The 9,324-nt window shown below is 43.4% G+C and overlaps 1 long non-coding RNA gene across 1 annotated transcript; it reads right to left on the bottom strand.

The window, feature by feature from the left end:
• Positions 1 to 6,014: 6,014 nt before the first annotated feature.
• LOC141042415 (uncharacterized) lies at positions 6,015 to 8,964 on the bottom strand. Its single transcript, XR_012205110.1, has 3 exons — positions 7,981 to 8,964; positions 7,794 to 7,873; positions 6,015 to 6,283 (listed from the first exon to the last, which is right to left on the bottom strand). It is a non-coding gene; the product is annotated as an uncharacterized lncRNA (long non-coding RNA).
• Between the last annotated feature and the right edge of the window lie 360 nt (positions 8,965 to 9,324).

The raw sequence follows: 9,324 nt of genomic DNA, 5'->3' as shown, positions 1-9,324 counted from the left end.
GCAGGGGGCGCGCCCTGGACCCTCGTGGCCAGGTGCTTGCTCCCCCTGCTGTGTTCTCAGTGCCAGATATTCTCAAATATTCCAGAAAAAATCATATTTCAATTTCGGGGCATTTAGAGAACTTTTATTTTTGGGGCATTTTTTTATTGCATGGATAATTCAGAAAACAGACAGAAAATACTATTTTTGCTTTATTTAATCTAAATAACAGAAAGTAAAAGGAGGGTACAGAAGGTTGTGCTTTCTAACTTCATCCATCTCATGCTCATCAAAAGGAATCCACTAACAAGGTTGATCAAGTCTTGTTAACAAACTCATTCCGAATAACATGGAACCGGAGAAATTTCGAATAACACTATGTTACCTCAACGGGGATATGCACATCCCCAATAATAAGAATATCATATCTCTTCTTGACAGTAGGAAGAGGAAATTCAAAACCTCCGAAAATAATCGATGGAATTTTTCCAATAGAGTTTATACTATGAACTTGAGGTTGTTTCCTCGGAAAGTGTACCGTATGCTCATTGCCATTAACGTGAAAAGTGACATTGCCTTTGTTGCAATCAATAACAGCCCCTGCAGTATTCAAAAAGGGTCTTCCAAGAATAATAGACATACTATCATCCTCGGGAATATCAAGAATAACAAAGTCCGTTAAAATAGTAACGTTTGCAACCACAACAGGCACATCCTTACAAATATCGGCAGGTATAGCAGTTGATTTATCAACCATTTGCAAAGATATTTCAGTAGGTGTCAACTTATTCAAATCAAGTCTACGATATAAAGAGAGAGGCATAACACTAACACCGGCTCCAAGATCACATAAAGCAGTTCTAACATAGTTTCTTTTGATGGAGCATGGTATAGTTGGTACTCCTGGATCTCCAAGTTTCTTAGGTATTCCACCCTTAAAAGTATAATTAGCAAGCATGGTGGAAATTTCAGCTTCCGGTATCTTTCTTTTATTTGTAACAATTTCTTTCATATACTTAGCATAAGGATTCATTTGAGCATATCAGTTAAACGCATACGCAAAAAGATAGGTCTAATCATTTCAGCAAAGCGCTCAAAATCCTCATCATCCTTTTTCTTGGATGGTTTAGGAGGAAAAGGCATGGGTTTCTGAACCCATGGTTCTTTCTTTACCGTGCTTCCTAGCAACAAAGTCTCTCTTATCATAACGTTTATTCTTTGATTGTGGGTTATCAAGATCAACAGCAGGTTCAATTTCTACTTCATTATCATTGCTAGGTTGAGCATCAACATGAACATCATCATTAACATTATCACTAGGTTCATGTTCATTACCAGATTGTGTTTCAGCATCAGAAATAGAAATATCATTGGGATTCTCAGGTGTGTCTACAACAGGTTCACTAGAAGCATGCAAAGTCCTATCATTTTTCTTTTTCTTCTTCTTAGAAGGACTAGGTGTATCAACATTATTTCTCTGAGAATCCTGCTCAATTCTCTTAGGGTGGCCCTCAGGATACAAAGGTTCCTGAGTCACTTTACCCCCTCTAGTTGCAACTCTAACAGCAAAGTCATTATTCTTACTATTCAATTCATTGAGCAAATCATTCTGAGCTTTAAGTACTTGTTCAACTTGAGTGGTAACCACAGAAGCATGTTTACTAATGAGTTTAAGTTCACCTTTAACTCTAGACATGTAATCACTCAAGTGTTCAATCATATAAGCATTGCGTTTTAATTCCCTACCAAAATAAGCATTGAAATCTTCTTGCTTAACCATAAAAATATCAAACTCATCTAAACATTGGCTAGCAAACTTAGTAGGAGGGATTTCAGCTTTATCATATCTATAGAGAGAATTTACCTTTACTACCTGTGTCGGGTTATCAAGACCATGTGTTTCTTCCACAGGCGGTAAATTAAGACCATGTATTTCTTCAACAGGAGGTAAATTCTTAACATCTTCAGCTTTAATACCGTTTTCCTTCATAGATTTCTCTGCCTCTTGCATATCTTCAGGACTGAGAAATAGAATACCCCTTTTCTTCGGAGTTGGCTTAGGACTTAGTTCAGGAAGTTTCCAATTATTTTCATTAGTCAACATATTATTCAATAGAATTTCAGCTTGATCGACAGTTCTTTCCCTGAAAACACAACCAGCACAACTATCCAGGTGGTCTCTGGAAGCATCGGTTAGTCCATTATAAAAGATATCAACTATTTCATTTTTCTTGAGAGGATGATCAGGCAAAGCATTAAGTAATTGGAGAAGCCTCCCCCAAGCTTGTGGGAGACTTTCTTCTTCAATTTGCACAAAATTATATATTTCCCTTAAAGCAGCTTGTTTCTTATGAGCAGGGAAATATTTAGCAGAGAAGTAATAAATCATATCCTGGGGACTACGCACACAGCCAGGATCAAGAGAATTAAACCATATCTTAGCATCACCCTTTAATGAGAACGGAAATAATTTAAGGATATAATAGTAGCGAGTTTTCTCATCATTAATGAACAGGGTAGCTATATCATTTAATTTGGTAAGATGTGCCACAACAATTTCAGATTCATAGCCATAGAAAGGATCAGATTCAACCAAAGTAATTATATCAGGGTCGACAGAGAATTCATAATCCTTATCGGTAAAAAAGATAGGTGAAGTAGCATAAGCAGGATCATATTTCATTCTAGCATTCAGAGATTTTTGTTTCAGCTTAGCTAATAATTTCTTAAGATCACTTCTATCATTGCAAGCAAGAAAATCTCTAGCAGTTTCTTCATCCATAACATAACCCTCAGGCACAACAGGCAATTCATATCTAGGGGGAGAATCCTCATCATCACTTTCATCTATATTATCAGTTTCAATAATTTCATTCTCTCTAGCCCTAGCAAGTTGTTCATCAAGAAATTCACCAAGTGGCACAGTAGTATCAAGCATAGAAGTGGTTTCATCATAAGTATCATACATAGCAGAAGTGGCATCATCAATAACATGCGACATATCAGAATTAATAGCAGAAGCAGGTTTAGATGTCGCAAGCTTACTCAAAACAGAAGGTGAATCAAGTGCAGAGCTAGATGGCAGTTCCTTACCTCCCCTCGTAGTTGAGGGATAAATTTTAGTTTTGTCGTCTTTCAAGTTCCTCATAGTGACCAGCAGATATAAATCCCAAGTGACTCAAAGAATAGAGCTATGCTCCCCGGCAACGGCGCCAGAAAATAGTCTTGATAACCCACAAGTATAGGGGATCGCAACAGTTTTCGAGGGTAGAGTATTCAACCCAAATTTATTGATTCGACACAAGGGGAGCCAAAGAATATTCTCAAGTATTAGCAGTTGAGTTGTCAATTCAACCACACCTGGATAAATTAATATCTGCAGCAAAGTATTAGTAGCAAAGTAGTATGAAAGTAACGGTAACAGTGGCAAAGGTAACAATAGTAGTAATGTAGTGATTGTAACAGTGGCAACGGAAAAGTAACTAAACGGAGAACAATATGTGAAAAGCTCGTAGGCATTGGATCGGTGATGGAGAATTATGCCGGATGCGATTATTCATGCAACAGTTATAACATAGGGTGACACAGAACTAGCTCCAATTCATCAATGTAATGTAGGCATGTATTCCGAATATAGTCATACGTGCTTATGGAAAAGAACTTGCATGACATCTTTTGTCCTACCCTCCCGTGGCAGCGGGGTCCTATTGGAAACTAAGGGATATTAAGGCCTCCTTTTAATAGAGTACCGGACCAAAGCATTAACACATGGTGAATACATGAACTCCTCAAACTACGGTCATCACCGGGAGTGGTCCCGATTATTGTCACTTCGGGGTTGCCGGATCATAACACATAGTAGGTGACTATGGACTTGCAAGATAGGATCAAGAACTCACATATATTCATGAAAACATAATAGGTTCAGATCTGAAATCATGGCACTCGGGCCCTAGTGACAAGCATTAAGCATAGCAAAGTCATAGCAACATCAATCTCAGAACCTAGTGGATACTAGGTATCAAACCCTAACAAAACTAACTCGATTACATGATAAATCTCATCCAACCCATCACCGTCCAGCAAGCCTATGATGGAATTACTCACGCACGGCGGTGAGCATCATGAAATTGGTGATGGAGGATGGTTGATGATGACGATGGCGACGGAATCCCCTCTCCGGAGCCTCGAACGGACTCCAGATCAGCCCTCCCGAGAGAGTTAGGGCTTGGCGGCGGCTCCATATCGTAATAAAGCGATGAATCCTTCTCTCTGATTTTTTCTCCCCGAACACCAATATATGGAGTTGGAGTTGAGGTCGGTGGACCTCCGGGGGGCCCACGAGGCAGGGGGCGCGCCCAGGGGGCAGGCGCGCCTCCCACCCTCGTGGACAGGGTGTGGGCCCCCTGGCCTTGATTCTTTCGCCAGTATTTTTTATATGTCCCAAAATAATTCTCCGATGATTTTTAGGTCATTCCGAGAACTTTTGTTTCTGCACAAAAATAACACCATGTCAATTCTGCTGAAAATAGCGTCAGTCCGGGTTAGTTCCATTCAAATCATGCAAGTTAGAGTCCAAAACAAGGGCAAAAGTGTTTGGAAAAGTAGATACGACGGAGACGTATCACATGCTACGTTCCCCAACATTTACCCACTCAGTATTTAGACTTTCATGCTATGAAACGTCATAAGATCCCTAGAGGTGAGCCCCATAATTTCACCTATAAGTTTTTGTTTAATCAAATTTCTGGTGTGCACACATATTTGCCTGCGCCTACTCTCTTTGATGTTCACAGTAGGGGAAGATATTTTGTTCTCGAGAGCGAGGCCCGAGCTCATAACGCGGCGGTTGTGGCCGCAAGACAGGCTGAGGCATCCGCACCGAGAGCCTCCGTGAGCTATTACTCCAATCACTATGCAGGCTACTGACTGATTACCAAGTTAGGCCAAAAGCCTAAGCTTGGGGGGGTACGTATTTCTCACCAACATTACATTCATGCTCACACATTTCAGTTGTCGGTGTTCACACTTTTTCATTGTATAATCCATGTTTAATTTATTTTCTTGCTTTCTTCTTGTGTGTTTTATAAACTTTGAGAAAACCCAAAAATATGTTGCTTGCTTCTTTTCGGTTTCCTTTCTAGCATAGTTAGTTGTAGTAATTAAAGAAGAAAACCCAAAAAGATTTCCTTGTTCTTCTTTTACTTGTTGGGAGCTTTCCCGTGTAAATAGTTTTTCTCGTTTTTCTTTTTTTTCTTTTTCAGTTCCTTTTTTCAGAAAACCAAAAAACTCCGAGAATATTTCAGTGTGTTTCTCTTAATATCTTTTCTTTTTATTGAGTCGTACCGAGGAGAAGACCATGATGAAAATGTTGAGTGGCTCTCATATGCATTATTTTTGATCTAACAGAGAGCCCATATTACCTTGTCTTCTTCTTTTGAATAAAATGTTTGCAGATTTCAGCTTAGTCCATGGCACTCTTGCACTGTTATTATTTTCATATCATTCGGTCGTGCAAGTGAAAGGCAATAATGACGATATTTGATGAACTGGTCGTGGCAGAGAGAAACGGGTATGAACTCGACTTGTTCTGTTTTTGTAAATATGTTTAACCTAGTATCCATGATTCAGCCTATTATGATTAAACATGTTTGCAATGACCATTAGAGATTATAGTTTCTCATGCCATGCATAAGTAGCTAGGTGTGGATAATGATTTATCTTGGATGTCAACATTGCGTTAAAATGATTGTGATGTAGTATGATGATATGGTATCCTCCTCAGAATGTTCGAGTGGCTTGACTTGGCACATGTTCATGCATGTAGTTGAATCAAAACCAACATAGCCTCTATGATATTTATGTTCATTGTGTTCATATCCTACTCATGCTAGTATCCAATGTTACTTACGCATAATGCATCTTCATGACCGTTGTTGCTCTCTATGTGGCACCCCGGCTCAGAGAAACCGGAACGCCCCGTATTCCAGCCCAGAGATCGAGGAGAAGTCTCTGGAATACGGCACTGCTTGACATAGAACAAATCATCTCTTATTACAAGAATAAAAATTAGAAGGGTCTGATGTTACAAAGAAGCACATCAGCACTGCGACACCACGCCTGCGATACTATACTTGCTCTATGCTAGCAGCGGAACAACTCGTAGCAGCGGAATACTTCTAGCAGCGGAACAACGACGAAGGTGGTGAACTCCACTCCGCAGGGACTCTGGCTGGGACACGATCTAGCTCGCACGCACGGCAACCTCGACAAGCAATCAAGCAATCATGACATCACCTGCAATCTGGCATGACACACCAGGTCAGTACATTGAATGTACTTGCAAGCTCACAAAAACCATAAACATCAAGGCAAGACAATAACATAGCATTAACAGGTTAATTGATTAACAACTACCATGATGAAGCAACTACTAAGCATGAGATGAAACTAATACGGTGCTGATAAATCGCCATCTTAGATCTCCATAACCATATCTCTCTTAGCTAACCGGCCAAGCAATATACCATCTCGATCAACTCATGATCAAAACCACACGGTGATCTTTCCGGCGATCACTACCATAACCAACACTTGGTCTCAAACTGTGATCTTTCCGGCGATCACAACCATGACCAACACTTGGTCTCCAACATCATCATCAACATCCTGCCAAACTGTTACTGCTCACAATATATCATCATATAAATCACCTATAAGTCATTCCGTCATGTGAGTGTTGATCAAACGGTGGGACCTAGTACGAACCCATGCCCATGACCGAGGACACGACTATCGATAGATTAATACACTCTGCAGAGGTAGCACATTGTACCCACACCATAGAACCCATGACCTCGTACTCCCATTCGGGTGGACCAACGGCGTTCCGACAAAACCGATCTACTGCCATGACACTCTCCCGGCCACTCCGACCAACATCCCTTCTGGGTTTGGTCCTGGGTGGCCCCGTGTCTACCAAAGACACACCGACCACTGTCGTGGCCAAAACGTCCCTCACGGGGACCAGATCCATAACAACAACAACGGGCACACAAGGTTATGTCTGCTTACCGGGCCAGGGTACGCACGCCCATAACCTTCCCTCGTTGGAGGCACCGGCGAGAGACATGACAATAGACCGCATTAGGGCCTTCCCATAAAGGCAAATGTGGTTGCACTGGAAAAGCCCGGTTCGGTGGCACCTGACCAACTTAATGACGGAATTTATCCCCAAAAATATAACTGTGGTAATTGATACTCCAATATCATCTATCAACCTATAATCCAAGTCATAGCAATATCCAACAAATAATCCAAGCATAATCTCCTCATCTCAAAATACTCCAAGGGTAGCACAACACTACTGTCATGATGAATCCGAAAATCAATAATCCTACTACTCCAATAACAAGAATAAAGCTATTCGGCTAAGATCCACATGTAAACATCATCTCCGAAAATAATACTCCAAGCAACAGAACGTCAACTAGCATCATGAAAAATAATCATACTAACCACTAATAATCCAAAGGCAGCATGGTATCCAAAGTAATACTCCAAAATATCACCAGATACCATCATGAAAAATAATCATAATAACCACTAAGAATCCGAAGGCACATGTCATCCACATAATCATCAAAATATTAATCCTAGAACTCCAAGCAATATCATGGCAATATCAAGATCAAACAATACTCCGAGAAATGCCATGAACAAATCATACCTAGCTAACACAATATTTTAAACAAGTTTAAATAAAGAAACCATGTCACTGCATTGCAATCATGCAAATGGAGGGTGTGGCTTGCCTGGGGTGGAAGAAATCACCGAAAAGAAGTGCGAGAAGCTCGCGGAAAGGATCGTCGAAAACGTTCTCTCTCGGAGGGGGCTAAATAAGGCAGGGGCAAAATGGTCATTTTCAGAATGTCAAAACATGCTGAAAATGATTCCATCAGAACGGGCTCGACGAAACGAAGAAGTGAGCTTTGGATTCACCTGATTCGGAGCTAGGAGTAAAAAGATACACTTGTTTCTCTGTCAGGGGCCTATCTGTAAGAAAAATCTTAACAAATTGGGCCTGGGCAGAAAAACGGAAAGCGTACTTTAAAGAATACGCCTTGGCTTCAGGGAAAACGTATTCCTTGCTGAAACAGATACATAATACGCTTTCAGATAAGGGAAGCGTATTTTAGCTGAAATAGAGGCGAAATACGCTTTTGGAAGGAGAAAACGGAAAGCTGGAAATTCGTCTCCACTTATCTGACATGGCTGGCGGGTCAACGGCTGAGGGGCTGACGCGCGGGGCCCGCGGCCAGTTCGCAGGGGGGGTCGTCGTCTTCATCTACCTCGCTCGCGCCCGCGGAGCAGAGGGACGTCGCCGGCGCGGGGGCTCGTCCGGCCGGCTCCGGCCATCCCTCGCCTCGCTCGACCTATGGGCGAGCTCAGCAGGAGGAGCCGCACCCGAAGGTGGAGGTCACGGGCTCCAGAATGGACTGAGGCGACGACGACATGAACTCCGGCGGACGGCGGTTCGGGCAGATGCGGGAATGGCGATGTGGCTGCTCCGGCGGCAAGGCTTGGGGTTGAGGAGACTCGCAGGAGCACGGGGAATACTAGGGTAAGATCAGGGAGTGGAGGGGTGGCTCGGGTCGGCCGGATTTGAGCGGAGCACCGCGGCGAAGCTTCGGCCATGGGAGGGCAACGAGAGCTCCGCGAGCTCGTTTGGGTGGTCGGGGAGGCCTAGAGGGGAGAGGTGAGGAGTCTGGTGCGGTCTAGGGAGCTCGGGGTGGCTTATATAGCCGACGGGAGGGGGAGCCGTGCTGGCGTCGCCGCGGACGCGTGGCCGGCGCCGCGGACGCGTGCCCACGCGCATGAGCTCGGAGGCAGGCGACGAGGGAGGCACAGTGGAGTCTCTCACGGGGCAGAGGCGGCCAAGGGAGCACGGGGAGGATGACGACGGCAACGAGCAGAGCCAAACGGAGCACTGTGCTCTCGTGGGCGTTCGGCGGCGAGCGTCGGTGAGCGGTTTTACTAAGAGGGAGAGAGGTCAAGGACGACGGCGACGACGCGGTAAAACTCTTGGACATGCTCACGCGCGCGAAGACGATGAGAGGAGGAGGGGTCGAAGCACAAACAGCCACTGGGCGCGGCCACTGCACACAGAGCGCGTGCACTGGCATGTAGCGGGGGCGACAGGCTTGAACATGATGTCTAGTGGTAAGTTCATCCAGGGTAGGTCTCCTCTACGGTGGTAGATTGGTTAAAAGTGATCTTGTTAAACGGTAAGAACCCTCTGAAGTTTACTGCAGTAAACTTGGGTGAGCACTAGTGATCAAGAGG

Source organism: Aegilops tauschii, chromosome 3 (genome assembly GCF_002575655.3).
Source record: "Aegilops tauschii subsp. strangulata cultivar AL8/78 chromosome 3, Aet v6.0, whole genome shotgun sequence".
NCBI lineage: Eukaryota > Viridiplantae > Streptophyta > Magnoliopsida > Poales > Poaceae > Aegilops > Aegilops tauschii.
Note: the sequence above shows the minus strand (reverse complement) of the source record. Positions and strands in the feature narration are given on the sequence as shown.